This window comes from Pan paniscus, chromosome 10, assembly GCF_029289425.2.
Source record: "Pan paniscus chromosome 10, NHGRI_mPanPan1-v2.0_pri, whole genome shotgun sequence".
NCBI lineage: Eukaryota > Metazoa > Chordata > Mammalia > Primates > Hominidae > Pan > Pan paniscus.
This window is the reverse complement of record NC_073259.2, coordinates 119072200-119087189: the sequence shown is the minus strand read 5'-3', so window position 1 is coordinate 119087189 and position 14990 is coordinate 119072200.

Sequence of the window (14990 nt, the reverse complement as noted above, 5' to 3'; positions counted from 1 at the left end):
ATGAATTTGAAGAAATTCAACTTGTTCCTTTTTTCCAACAGCACAGAACATTGGAATGGAAGAATCATATTGTGATTAATCTGACTTCACTATACTATGTTTGTCTGCCTGTCTGTCTGTCTGTTTTAAAGCATCCTAATAGCTCTGGTCACGTAATAGCCCAGGATTCCTTCCCGAACTGGATTGTGGCCAGAACAAGGACTGAATTTTCTTTGAGCACCCCCGGAATGAAACGCCACTTGACAGCTGGCAGCTTCCAGGAGGTTTAGAGACACTCGCTCACCAAAGGTCAAATGTTCTAGAGGCCCCTGCTCTGTACAGCTCTTCCTTGGGCACACAACGTGCGAGCCTCTGAGAAGCTGGCCCCAGGGCAAGCACCTGCCTTCCAGGTCTGCCTTCCTATTTTAGCAGCCCAGTGCGTAAGTGAGACAGTGACTGAAGTCCTCAGAAACAATCACTGTGGAATTCCGGGCACCCATTTGACCCTCCATCTCACCCAGATCCCATTCTTCTGGCTTGGGCAGTGGCCTATTCCTCCATCAGCATCCAGAACTGTGGGCTCCCAAAGGCAACATCAGCCTTGTCTGTGCTCTGCGAAGAACTGAGCCCTCCAGCACACCCCTTCACCCACCCAAACAAAACTCCACAAACGGGGCCCCCAAAGCCTCAATGAAGAGTGCAGACTATTGCTACAGGTTTTCTTAAGGGCAAGGCATGGAGGGCTTACCGCCTTCAGATCCTCTTTGCTTCTTTCTCTCCCCTAAGTCCCCTTCATTAAAGCAGCCTCTCCAGGCTCTATTTTTAATTTCTCTCCCTACAAACGGCTCATTCGTCTTCTCTCTCTCATCGCTCACTCTCCGATTCTCCAGCTCCTTCTCCTCTTCTCCCTCTTCCTTTGTTCTTCTTCCTCCTTAGGCTCACATTTCTCCTCCCTCTTCTTCAAATCGGACGTTCTCACATTTAGTCTCATCAGCAAAACATGGGCCTGGAGCCAAGCAAAAAAAGAAAGAAAGAATTCTTTTATTCCTTTGGTAAGCCAGGGATATGTGGATGCTTACATTTTCTCTGTCCCTCTCCACGATCATCATCATTGTCATCGTCATCATTGTTGTCATAATGGTGCCTACTATGCACTGAGGCCATCCCCAGCATTCTCCCCAAATCTCACATTGAGCATGCCTGTGTCCATTTTACAGATAAGTAAACTGAGGCTCAGAGAGGTGGAATAGCCCACCTGAGTTCACTCAGCAGGACGATGGCTGAGCACAATTTAGAAGCTGGTCAGGAAAACGTGCACCCTTTGGCAGCCCTGCTACAAAAGCCTGCTCTTCTCCCTCCTCCCACCCTCCCTTCCTGCCCTGTTTAAGCTTCTGCTGCCAGTGCTCAGGGCAGGAGAGAAGCAGGGATAAAGATGCCATTCAGACAAATTGGAGCCAACGGGGGCAGGTGTTGGGGGGGCACAAGTGGGAGGGGAGAAGGAACGTGTCTGCTGCCCTGGCAGCCAGTCCCTGCCTTTCCACTCCCTCAATCCCCTTGGAACTTCTGGATTCTCAGCTCTTGGCTTCCGCAAACCAAAAACTGATCCACTTGGCCTCATGGGGCTGGGCTTGCTCTCCCCGTCATCTAATTTCCTTCCCCGACAGCACTTGGAGGTAAGCGTGGCTGTTTCCTCCCTTTAATAGCTGAGGAAATGGGGGATCAGAGAGGGTGAGTGACTTGTCCGAGGTCACCCAGCCTGTGAGCAACAAAGGCAGGGGTCAAAGCCTGTTCTCTTTGATGCCAAGGCTCCAGTTCTTGACTTTTAATGCCACCCCTTCCCTTTCTCAACTACCTCTAACTCCTTCGTGGGACCTTACATTTACTGCACAGCTGGTGAGGGGCTGAGTCAGGCCTGGAAGTCAGAGCCAACCCCCTCTTGCGGCCACAGATTCGGGCCACATTCCCCAGAGCTCTGAGCATCCAGGAGGAAGGTTCAAAGCTCTTCTCTGAAGGGTGCGTCTCCATCCCTCACACTGCAGAAACCTCTGAGTACTAAAGAATTCAGCATCTGGGGGAGCAAAATCCCCCCATTCAGTCACTCCCTAACCCAGGAAGCACATCCAGCCCCTCTTGCCACGCTGCCTGACCCAGTAAACACATCCAGCCCCTCTTGCCACACTCCTTGACCCGGGAAGCACAACCAGCCCCGCTGCCACACTCCCTGACCCGGGAAGCACATCCAGCCCCTTGTGCCATGACTCTTCTTGCTCCAAGTCCTTGGCATCCATCAGGGTCTCTGGCAAATGTACCAGGCATTGGGGACCTCAAGAGGTCATCGGTTGCATCCCCTTGCCTCCATTTTTGGAGCCTAAGAAAGAGACTCTAAAATGAACCTCAGCACCCAAGGTCAGGGTCTAATCTGCCACCCATGTGCCCACACCCTTTTCTGCACACACTCACATATGTACATATTTGCACATATGTGCACACACAGATGCACAGATAGACATCTGCACATGCTCCTGTCTACACTTGCTCACACCTGCACTCACACCCATTCTGCACTGCTCACATGTATTCATGTTTGCACATAAATTAACACACACATGCACACACACCTGCATGTCCCATGCACATCTTTTCATGCACATTTGCACACGAGCCAGAAACAGGTTTTCTGAGACATGGCTGTGTGCTCACACACACGTTTGCACAGCTTGCATGTGCACACGAGTGAGTATCCTGCCAAGATACAGGCAGGAGGGTATGTCCGGTTGTACCTTCCCTTCCCTGGGTGGGGCAGCCTGGCCTCTCCTGGGGCTTCCCGGAGCCTGGCCTTTGGCAAAAGCCCCACCTGGTGGACACTCGGTGTATACGCCAAGCTTGGGCGCCCTTGGGACCTGAATGAGGGCTCTGGGCAGCCCCCAACCTGACTGGTAATAACTGAGGGAGCCCAAAGCTAGACTTGGGGGCACCCCTACCCACTTAAAGCTTCCTTCTCTCCTCCTATCTTTTCCTTTCCCCAAGCAGCAATTTCCTTGCCCAAGACAAAAAAGAGGATCAGATCCAGAGGCAGGGGTTTGAGTCGCTGCTCTGTCACTCGCTGGCTTCTCCCAGGCCCCATCCACCGAGCTGTAAAATGGGTGTAAAGTTCTCAAACAGATATTCAGAGGAAGCAGGTAACACCAGAACACAAAGCAATTGCTATGTATCTCAGGACAGAGCCTAGGACGAGTCTGAAGTCAGACCCAAGCCCAAATGAGGATGCAAACCCCAGCTGTGCCTCTTCCTTGGTGTGTGACCCTGGGTGAGTCACTCCACCTGCCTGAACCTGTTTCTTCAGCTGTAAAGTGGGTCAAAACCCCCAAAAGGGTGGTTGGAAGAAACCATCAACATCGTGGAAGCGAAGTCTGTTTCCCTCCTCCTTCCTCCCAAACCAAACACAAGAATGCTTAGGGACTGCAAGAAGCAGGTCTGGAATCACAGCAACCAGGTTTGAACTCTGATTTGAATCCTACCTCTGCCACTTTGTAGTTGTGACCTTGGGCAAGTTGCTCTACCTTTCTCGAACTCCTGGCCTCAAGCCATCCTCCCCGCTGAGCCTTTCAAAGTGCTGGATTCAGGCATGAGCCACTCCACCTGGCCATCACTCCACCTTTATGAACCTCAGTTTCCCAGTCTGGTTAATGGGGACCTCCTAGTGTTGTGACAATAAGACAATGCATGCGAAGAGCCTGGCAGCCACAGGTGCCCCCTGAATGCAGGCTGCATGATCAGCATCGAGGTTTGGGGGAAATGAGTGATACTTGGAGGCCTGGGTGGAGCTGACCCTTAGGAGCCCAATATAATACTTACATCATTCAAATCAATTATAATTAATCACTATGTGCTAGGCACTGATCTAAGCACCAAGAATTAATTCATATAACTTCATAACGACCCCACAGGTAGGCACTTTTATTACTATTTTTGAGACAGGTCTCACTCTGTTGCCTTAGGCTAGAGTGCACTGGTGCAATCACAGCTCACTGCAGCCTCGAACTCCTGGGCTCAAGCGATCCTCCCGTCTCAGCCTCCTGAGCAGCCAAGACTATAGGCATGTGTGCCACCATGTCCAGCTAATTTTTTTTTTTTTAAGAGATGGAGTCTCACTATGTTGCCCAGGCTGGTCTCAAACTCCCTGGCTCAAGCGATCCTCCCACCTTGGCCTCTCAAAGTGCTAGGATTACACGTAGGAGCTACCACACCCAGCCAGCACTTTTATTATTATCCCCATTTTACAGATGAGGACACTGAAGGCACAGAGGGGAAGTAACTTGTCCAGGGTCATGGAGCTAGACAGTGAATTAAAATCCAGACAGGCTAACTCCAGAGCCCTCTGGATTTCTCCCTTTTCCTACTCCCACCGAGCTGTCATAACAGCTTGGACCTCCCAGCCTCCCCCAGGTCTAGAAGCTTCTCTAGGAGCTGAAGTCTGTTTTAGAGGGCAAGTCCTCCACCACAAGAAGCCCCAGCAGGCCTACACTTCCTTCCAATCTCCAGGGGGCCACATGGCCACAAAAGCATCATGTGTCTCCTGGGGACTATGGAATTAAGATAATCTCAGGGAAGTAATAAACATGATGGAAATGATGCTCATGAAAGAGCATCTGCTAATCCTGGGAGCCCGTGTCAGAAAACTTGCATCTGCTAGATGTTGCTAAGTAGCGTGAAGGTTGGGGGAAACCTGGCTGGTGGGGCCTTGCCCCACTGCTGAAGCAACGCCATGGGGCAGAGGGACAGATGGTGGCCCAGACAAGAAGCTGTTAGAAAAGAGAGATTCTGCAAGGGAAAGTGTGCACCCCACACTTTAGTTAAAAGTCAATGGAAAATGACTGCCCGATGATGCCAGCAACAGAGGGGTCAACTTTCAACGTGGCAGGGGGTGGTGCAGGAGCTACTGGCTTTGAATCCTGATTCTGCGCCTACCTGGCTGCATCTAAGTCCGGTTGCTTAACCTCTCTGGACATCAGCTTAATTTGGACGCGGTGGCTCATGTCTGTAATCCCAGCACTTTGGGAGGCCAAGGTGGGTGGATCACCTGAGGTCAGGAGTTGGAGACCAGCCTGACCAACATGGCGAAACCCCATCTCTACCAAAAATATAAAAAATTAGCCGGGTGTGATGGTGGGCGCTTGTAATCCCAGCTACTCAGGAGGCTGAAGCAGGAGAATTGCTTTAACTTGGGAGATGGAGGTTGCAGTGAGCCGAGATTGTGCCACTGCACTCCAGCCTGGGTGACAGAGTGAGACCTTGTTCAAGGAAAAAAAAAAGAAAGAAAGAAAATGAGAATAATAATACCTGCCTGTGGTAGATGGTGTCACTGGCACCAGTTCTTCCCCTTCCCTCTCTGTGTGCCCAATGCCAGATGACTTCGAATGACCTTCCCACTGTGGGTGAGGGTGATTTTCCTGCCGCTTGATCTTGAACTTGGCAATGTGACCTGCTTTGGCACACAGAACGAGGCAGAAGTGTTGGTCTGCTGGTTCTGAGCCCACGTCTCAAGAAATGTTGTGTGCTTCACTTGTTTTGTTGGGCCATTGCCTTTGCCATGGAAAGAACATTTTTGGGCTAGCCCACTGGTCCCAGGAGAAGGCTGCAAGACCTAAGGGTAGGGAGGAGGCAGGGTTTCTGAATGGCAGGTTGGGGGAAGCCTCTGGCACCCAGAAACACCTGCTGAGGACTGGTCCGTGGCTAAGAAACCAACATCTCACGCACTGAGTCTCTATGCTGTGGGTCCTACTTGTAACTGCAGCAGATGGATCTATAGCCATCCCCCTGGAAGCTGGACCCAGCACCCCTTCCTGAGCCAATCCTGTGGCTTTGCCAACCTGGATGAACCCCTGAGGTCACACAGCCTGGGCACCATGGGACTTTGTGCTTTCAGCCGCTGTAGCCCCCTGACCTAAGACTATGGGCTCCTTGCAATTAGCTGTGGGTTCCCATTGAGTCCACCCTTAGGCCATCCAACTGCCTTGAGGGGACCCACTCTGGCCCAGGAATGAGGTTCCCTGGTGCTCCTGCCAGTCTTCCTGGTGGCCTGCGCCACTTTGTGTTCTGCAGTCCCAGCAGGTCTTGCGCACAGCTAGCCAGTCATGATACCACGTGTCCTCGGACAAGCCACTGCCGTCTAGCACCTCCCAGGCCTCGTTTTTCTTATTTTACATCTGTGAAAGGGGAGTGCCACTCTCTGCATGACTCAAGTTTGTCAGCATGAAGATTCATCACTTTGGAAAGATGAGTCCTCCAGAGCGCTAAGGGGTAATGAGAGCCGCCGTCCAATCTTACTTCAAGGGGCATCACTGAGATAAGTAGAGGAGAATCCCAGATCTTTGCCCAGCTTCTCCTTAACCCTCTCCCTGCTTCCTCCTTTGCGTGAAGGTCTTGAATGTCAGCTTCTTTGCCAAGCTCACAATGACAAAGAAATAAAGATGTACATAGCCCCACTGGCCCTGGAAAAAGATTCCTTTTTTTTTTTGAGACAGGGTCTCCCTCTGTCACCCAAGCTGGAATGCAGTGGCACGATCATAGGTCACTGCAACCTCGACCTCCAAGACTCAAGCCATCCTCCCACCTCAGCCTCTCAAGCAGCTGGAACTACAAGTGCTTGCCCCCACACCCGGCTAATTTTTTTTTGGTAGAGATAGAGTCTCACTATGTTGCCCAGGCTGGCCTCCAACTCCTGGGCTCTGGTGATCTTCCCGCCTTGGCCTCCCAAAGTGCTGAGATTACAAGCATGACCCATCATGCTCAGCCAAAACATCCCTTTCTAGAACTGCATGTGACAGCCATGAATGGGCATTTCACAGAGGAGGAAACTCAGATGGCCAGTAAGTACAGGAAAAGCTGCTCAGCCTCTCTGATAATTAGGAAAGCTTCAAAATAAAACCAAAATGAGGTATCCCACTCACCAGATTGGCCAAAATGTTAATGCCCGGTAAGAACAAGTGTTGGCAAGGATGTGGAGCAACTGGAGCCCTCATACACTCTAGGGGCAGGAGGTGGGTCTAACTAGTACAACCACCTTAAAACACAATCCAGCTACATCCAGTGAAGCAGATAACATGCATGCTGTATGTTCCAGCGATCTACTCCTAGGAATATTCCCAGCAGAGACTCTTGTACCAGGACAGGACGCAAATGATTTGTATCTTTATATAAGATTGTTTATAAAAGATTGTTCACAACAGTTATTAAAAAGAGGGGCTAGATGTGGTGGCTCATGCCTGTAATGCCAGCACTCTGGAAGGTTGAGGCAGGTGGATCACATGAGCCCAGGAGTTCAAGACCAGCCTGGCAACATGACAAAACCCCATCTCTACCAAATATATATATACAAAAATTAGCTAGGCATGGTAGTGTGCATCTCTAGTCCCAGCTACTTGGGTGGCTGAGGAGGGAGGGTCACTTGAGCCTGGAAGGTTGAGGCTGCCTTGAGCCGTGATCATGCCACTGCACTTGTGCCTGGATGACAGAGCAAGATCCTGTCACCAAAAACAAAAGGAAAAAGGTAGTCACCAAATGCCCATCAGCAGTAGACTGGATAAATAAATTGTACAGTATTTACACAATAGAATTCTATAAGTGGGAAAAATAAATGAATCAGAGCTACATAAGTCAACATGGATGATTCTCACACAGTCACGCCGAGTGAAAAAAGCGAGGGACTGAAAAACACAAATAATAGAATATTATGTATATGAAATTTTAAAACAGGCAATACTCTGCTATATATTGTTTCAGGACACATTCACAAGTCTCAATAAAACATTAATTCAGGCTGGGCGCGGTGGCTCACGTCTGTAATCCTGGCACTTTAGGAGGCTGAGGTGGGCAGATCACCTGAGGTCAGGAGTTTGAGAACAGCCTGGCCAACATGGTGAAACCCTGTCTCTACTAAAAATACAAAATTAGCCAGGTGTGGTGGCACGTGCCTGTAATCCCAGCTACTCGGGAGGCTGAGGCAGGAGAATCACTTGAATCTGGGATGGGGAGTTTGCAGTGAGCTGAGATCATGCCATTGCACTCCAGCCTGGGCAAAAAAAAGCAAAACTCCATCTCAAAAACAAACAAACAAACAAACAAAAAACCCAACAACAACAACAAAAAACTGGCCGGGCTCGGTGGCTCACGCCTGAAATCCCAGCACTTTGAGAGGCCAAGGCAGGCAGATCACGAGGTCAGGAGATCGAGATCATCCTGTCTAACACGGTGAAAACCCGTCTCTATTAAATAAATTTAAAAAAAAAAATTAGCCGGGCATGCTGGCACGTGCCTGTAGTCCCAGCTACTCAGGAGGCTGAGGCAGGAGAATTGCTTGAATCTGGGGGGCGGAGGTTGCAGTGAGCCGAGATCGCGCCACTGCACTCCAGCCTGGCGACAGAGCGAGACTCTGTCTCGAAAAAACAAACAAACAAAACAAACAGACAAACAAACAAAAAACCACATTAATTCATAGGGATAATAAGCCCCAAATTCAAGATAGAGATAATCTGGTCAGGTGAGGAAGGACTGAACTTGGGGAGCGATAGGTAGAGGGGTGTTAGCTGGTCATCTTGTATTTTTTTAAGCTGGGTTGCAGGTGTACAGATGCTGTAATGTTGTTCTTCACTTCTTCTCATATCTGTAATAGATCAAAATAAATTTTGCAACAGGGAAGTGGAGTATTGTTTGGTTTGAGGGACATGTAAGGACTAAAAATCCTCTCTGCCACTTAGTGTGTGACCCTGGGGGTTCTTTGTTTTTCTGGACTTCAGTGTCCTTGCTGGGCAACTGTGAAGATCTGAAATCATCTAGTGAATGGATTTGGTGCAGAGTAAGTGCATGATAGTTGTTGAAGATGACTACTGATCATTTGGGTAAGTTCCAATCTTCATGTCCCCCTCCCTCCCTCCCAGCCTCCCTCCCTCCCTCCCTCTCTCCCTCCCTCCCTCCCTTCCTTCCTTCCATCCTTCCTTCCTTCCTCTCTTTCTCTCTCCCTCCCTCCCTTCCTTCCTCTCTTTCTCTCTGCCTCCCTCCCTTCTTTCCTACTCTTGACAGGGTCTTGCTCTGTTACCCATGCTGGAGAACAGCAGTATGATCATAACTCATTGCAGCCTTGAACTCCTTGGCTAAAGCAATCCTCCTGCCTCAGCCTCCCAAGTACCTGAGACTACAGGTGCATGTCACCACACCAAGCTAATATTTTTTGTAGAGGTGGGGTCTTGCTATCCTGCCCAGGCTGGTCTCTAACTCATGGCCTCAAGCATTCCTCCTTCCTCAGCCTCCGAAAACGCTGGGATTTCAGGCATGAGCACCATGCCCAGCCTCATGTCAGTTTTCTTAAAGCAAGGTGTCTAGGGGTACCCAAGAAAATGAGAATTGTGAAGGGTAAGGGAGAGGCAGCTATCCTCTTGGCGTTTGCTTCTATGGTGATGCCTGTGCTGAAAAGAGATGAGGTCTTGCCCATCAGCATCTCCTAGAAGAAGACCCAGTGGACACAATGAGTGGGCTCCAGACGTGGATTCCCGGACACTTTCAGATACATCCAATCCAACCAGAACATATTTCTATGAGCCCATTGCAAGAGGCCAGTGGGTCTGCAAAAATATGTTCATGGTGCAAGGTCCAGAGGAGCTTACGATTTGTTCCCTCCATCAGCCAACAGGTAATTCATCAAACCCACTTTGTGCTTGGTGTTGGAGACACAACAATGACGACGTCTCAAGAGTTACTATCCTTTTGGCTATCACAGTCCAAAAGACATGAAACTGCCTCAGGTGAGAGACAGTTTGAGGATAACATGGCACAATATAGCCTGGAATGGAGCACTGATGTCACAGAATTCTGCGTGAATTCTGCATAGTAGGCACTCAGAAAATAACCTCTTAAGTCCGGATGCAGTGACTCACACCTGTAATCCCAGCACTTCGGGAGGCTGAGGCAGGTGGATCACCTGAGGTCGGGAGTTCAAGACCAGCCCGTCCAACATGGCAAAACCCCGTCTCTACTAAAAATACAAAAATTAGCTGGGCATGGTGGCACACGCCTGTAATCCCAGCTACTTGGGAGCCTGAGGTAGGAGAATCACTTGAATCAGGGAGTGGGAGGTTGCAATGAGCCGAGATCGTGCCACTGCACTCCAGCCTTGGTGACAGAGTGAGACTCTGTCTCAAAAAAAAAAAAGGAAAAAAAATTGTTAAAAAAAAAAAAAAGGAAAGAAGGAAGGATGAGAGAGAGAAGAGAAGGGAGGGAGGAAAGACAGAGGTAAAAGAGAGAGGGAGGAGGGAGGAAGGGAAGGAGGGAAAAGATGGTATTTGTAGACAGTCAAGGTAGGAAAAAGGAGAGCTTGGGTTGGAGTTACAAGGAAGGTTCCTTGGAGAAAGTAGGATTTGTGTGCATCAGACTTTTCCTGGCCTCCTCAGTAACAATCCCCAAACCACAGAGGCTTAAGACAACAAATGTATGTTTCTTGTTCCTGTTATGTGTCCACTGTGGGTCAGCTTAGGGCTCTGCCCAAGCACCCTCACTCAGGCACCCAGGACGATGGAGCCTCTATCCCTGGGGGGTCATGGTGGGACAAATGGAAACACAGCACCTCGTAAAGCATTGTCTCGTACAGCCTTCCATGGTTAACATCACATTGGTCTAAGCAGGGGATGCCAGGCTTGGCATCGCTCAAATCCTCTTCTGTCTATGCTGGAAGCTCTGCTCTTCTTAATCAAGGAAAAATGCATAGACGGCCTTAGGTAGAGAAATTGTTAGGATGCCAACAAATCTGTAGCCTCATCCTGGAGTCCCACAGATATTGGTAAGAAAGTCCTTGTCCTCGAAGAAGAGAGTGCTGAGAGAAGGGACAATCTGGGGGAAGGAGCAGGTTGCAGCAGGGCTACCAAGACTCTCCTTGGGGAAAGATGTGCCAGACAGACTTTGCATGTATGGGGACACCTGGTTTCCAGCTCCATGGGTATTAGGTACACATCTCAGTTCACAGACAAGGTGTACAAGAAACAGTGGGTCTCCTTATATTCTTTTTTGTTTTTTGTTTTTTTGAGACAGGGTCTCGCTCTATTGCTCAGGCTGGAGTGCAATGGTGCGATCTCAACTCACTGCAACCTCCACCTCCTGGGTTCAAACGATCCTCTCACCTCAGTCTCCCAGGTAGCTGGGGATACCAGTGCGTGCCACCATGCCCAGCTAATTTTTGTATTTTTAGCAGAGACAGGGTTTCACCATGTTGGCCAGACTGGTCTCAAACTCTTGACCTCAAGTGATCCGCCCGCCTTGGCCTCCCAGAGTACTGGGATTACAGGCATGAGCCACCATGCCCGACCTCCTTATGTTCTTTAAGCCAATTTAATTTCCACTTCAAACCCCATCCACATCTCAAATGGAAGATGGGCAATTTGACAGCAGCTGTTCTTACATTCCTCCTCTGGCCCTATTTCAAATGTCTCTCAATCTTTCTGATCATTCCCAAAGTGCAAGCTTCAGTTAGATGCTAGTGCATCTGTAACTTGAAAAAAGAAATCTCTCTTTTAAATAGAGAGAGAGCAGGTTACAGGCTCAGTCCCTCTGGCAGGCAAAAATGTAATTCATTACTCTCAACATATTTATTTATAAGTATCTCCTTTCTATTTAGGGCAAGAGATGCCAGTTTTCTACTTAGAGTGGTGATAGGAAGTTTCCTTTTACAAATACACTTATTTAAGTAAAAAGTGAGCCAAGTTAGAGAAAAAATATTTAAAAAATAATAACATAGATGATACATGGATATGGCAAAATTTGAGAATGTGGGTGGCAAGGATTGAAGGATTCTATTGGGTACTGACCTTGGCTTTGACATTAGATGTGCCAAGTTTAAATCCAGGCCACACTTGCTATACAAACTTGGGCAAGCTACTGACCCTATCTGAGTCTCAGTTTCCTCATCTGTGAATTGGAGATGATAATAAAATTAATCAAACTTCCATAACTCACTTCATCTAAACTCTTTGGGACAAGATGTATTTTGGAGTTCAGAATTCTTCAGAGGTTTGGAATACTGTATACTGAGTATTAGTTACACGCAGGATCTGGGCAGCACCCTGTGACCAAGCACATTGATATTTCTGCAGCAAATGGAAGGCTGTTCATATTAAGTGTTTTTTGTTTTGTTTTGTTTTGTTTTTTAAGTCTATACATCCTACAAGTCCTGGTCAGACTTTTCAGTCAAACGAACTTGCCACGTAAACTTGAAAATAAAACCTTTCGAATTCCAAAGTTTTGGGGATTTTGAAATTGCAGACAAGGGACTATGGACCTACACCAGCTTCATAGGAGGTTAGGTCGGGGTGCACAAGACTAAATGAGCTAGAAACATCCAGCATACCCAGCACAGGATATGCATTCCATCAAGCTCATGCAGCACCAAGGCAGAGGGAGCAGGGAGAGGCCAGAGCCCAGAGGAAGGGATTAGAGAAAGCAAGGGATGCCATCCATGGATTGCGGATTATAAGAGCTTCCCAGATTTCTGAGAAAGCGCCTCCTCCGAGCTGACCCTGCCTCTCCTCTTCTTCTTTCTTCCTCTTTCTTCTTCTTCCTCCTCTTCTTCCTTCTTCCCCCTTTCTTCTTCTTCTTCTTCTTTTTTTTTTTTTTCCAGATGGAGTCTCACTCTGTCACCCAGGCTGGAGTGCAGTGGTGCAATCTCTGCTCACTGAAACCTCTGCCTACCTGGCTCAAGTGATTCTCCTGCCTCAGCCTCCCGAGTAGCTGGGATTATTGATGGGTGCCACCACACCTGGCTAATTTTTGTATTTTTAGTAGAGATGGGGTTTCATCATGTTGGCCAGGTGGATCTCAAGCTCCTGACCCCTCATGATCTGCTCCCCTTGGCCTCCCAAAGTGCTGGGATTACAGGCATGAGCCACCATGCCCGGATTCCTCTTTCTTCTTATTCCCCCTCTTCTTCTTCCATCTTCATTCTGCAGCAGGCAGTCCTATCCAACTGCTTGATTTTGAGTACCCCCAGTAGTAGACCCCAAGATTAGCACTCAAATGCAAGTACAGTCATGTGTCACTAAACAATGGGTATACATTCTGAGAAATGCGTGGTTAGGTAATGACATAGCACGGACATCATGGAGTGTCCTTACACAAACCCAGATGGTCTAGCCTATACACATCTAGGCCATACGGTTTAGCCTATTGCTCCTAGGCTACAAACCTGCACAGAATAGTGCTGTATGGAATACCATAGCCAACTGCAATACAGTAGTAAGAATCTGTGCATCGAAATATATCTACACATAGAAAAGGTAATGCATTGGGCTACAATGTGATGATGGCTATCATGTCACTGAGTGATAGGAATTTTTCATTTCCATTATAACATCATGGGACAACTGTGGTATATGTGGTACAACATTGACTGAAATGTTGTTATATGGTGCATGACTGTAGGGCAGACACACAGAGCAATGGGGAAGTGAGACAGGGAAGGGAAGGAAGCCCATTAAAAAATGACTTATCAACTTGGTTGCCTATGGTTTAATCCACCAGGAAATGCTGTAGACAAAGTAACACACGCCCTCAGCCTTATCCTGTCTGAGGAGTGAGGGAGCTGGGGTATTTACACACCAACAGCCATCAGTCATTGCCAAGGGGTACCACCAAGGGGCATACCTTCCCTGGCTCTTCCAGATTCCTGTGTGGGTGGGCAAGGTGGGCTACCGCAGCCAGGGAAACCCTTCTGCAAGTGACATGTAGGTGCTAGCAGTTGGCAGTCAGAAGGCTTGTCCTGAAATGAGATGATAAGCAAACAGGGGTGGGGTACTGATGGGGCCTGTTACATTAACCTCACAACCATGCTCTCCATATTCCTTGCTGGCACATTCTCAATTTTGTGGGCATGTCCATCTGCCCAAAATCCTGACTCAGAGGAAGCTGAGGATGACTCTCCCCAATTTCAGAGCTAAATCTTGATTAATCTAAAGTCTATACCAATTACGATGCCTGCATTACCCTTGTTGGTGATTGGTCTAGGCCTGGACATGTGACTGTTTTAGCCAATGAGATGTGAGGGAAGGTCTGCAGAGGTGCTTCTAGCGAAGGTTTACTGTGGATGCTTCTGTGTCCAGGTGTTGATACCTGGTGCTGGGGCAGCCACTTTGGGGCCATTAGGGGAAGCAGGCCAAGGTTAAAGGCCACACAGAGAGAGTTGATATCACATAGCCACTGATCACCCAAACCTGAGTTCACCTACATCTGCATTTCTTGTGTAAGATTAAGACAATCTATTCTATTTTTAGCCTGTTTGAGTTGGAATTATCTCTTATAGTAAAAGGACATTATTTTGGATATTAAAGGAAACTATAAATCAGCTAGCAACCTAGCTGAGATGTTGGATCTTAAAGATTTTAACATGAGAGAGGGGACACTAGAGGCAGGCAGGAAGGGGACAGTGAGAGAGCTGGCTGGGCTGGATGAAAAGGAGGGTTTCAGGAAGGAGGTTGGATTGAAAGTCATTAACAAATTCCTGGTTCCATTTCTGTATTCTCAGTGGAGAGCAAATGATTTCAGCTCAAGCCCAGGGCCCTTCAATTTCTTTCCAGGATCCTTCACATCTCCTCCACCAGGAAAGAAAGCTGGACTGCGCAGGTCGGGAAGATTCCGGGGAGATGCACAGCCTTTGCGTTCTGGGCTCATCTGGCCTTCAACGTGTGATTTTGAGAGTTGGAAGCGAGAAGATTATAACTCAGAATGGCACGCGGGTGTGAAGCCGGCTGCCTTGCCAGCTATTTGCCTGTATTTAAAACACATATGGGTGATATTTTTAAATATCTTTGCTGTGTGATTGAAAAACATTGCAGTTGCTACTTCATGGACGTGGGTTTTTATGCAAACCCAGGGACGGAATGATGAGTGTATGTTGTACCTACGTGGGCTTTGCTGGAGAGAATGCAAGGACAGAATGCACAGCCTGCAGAAATGTTGGGCAGAGAATTGGGGCTGGG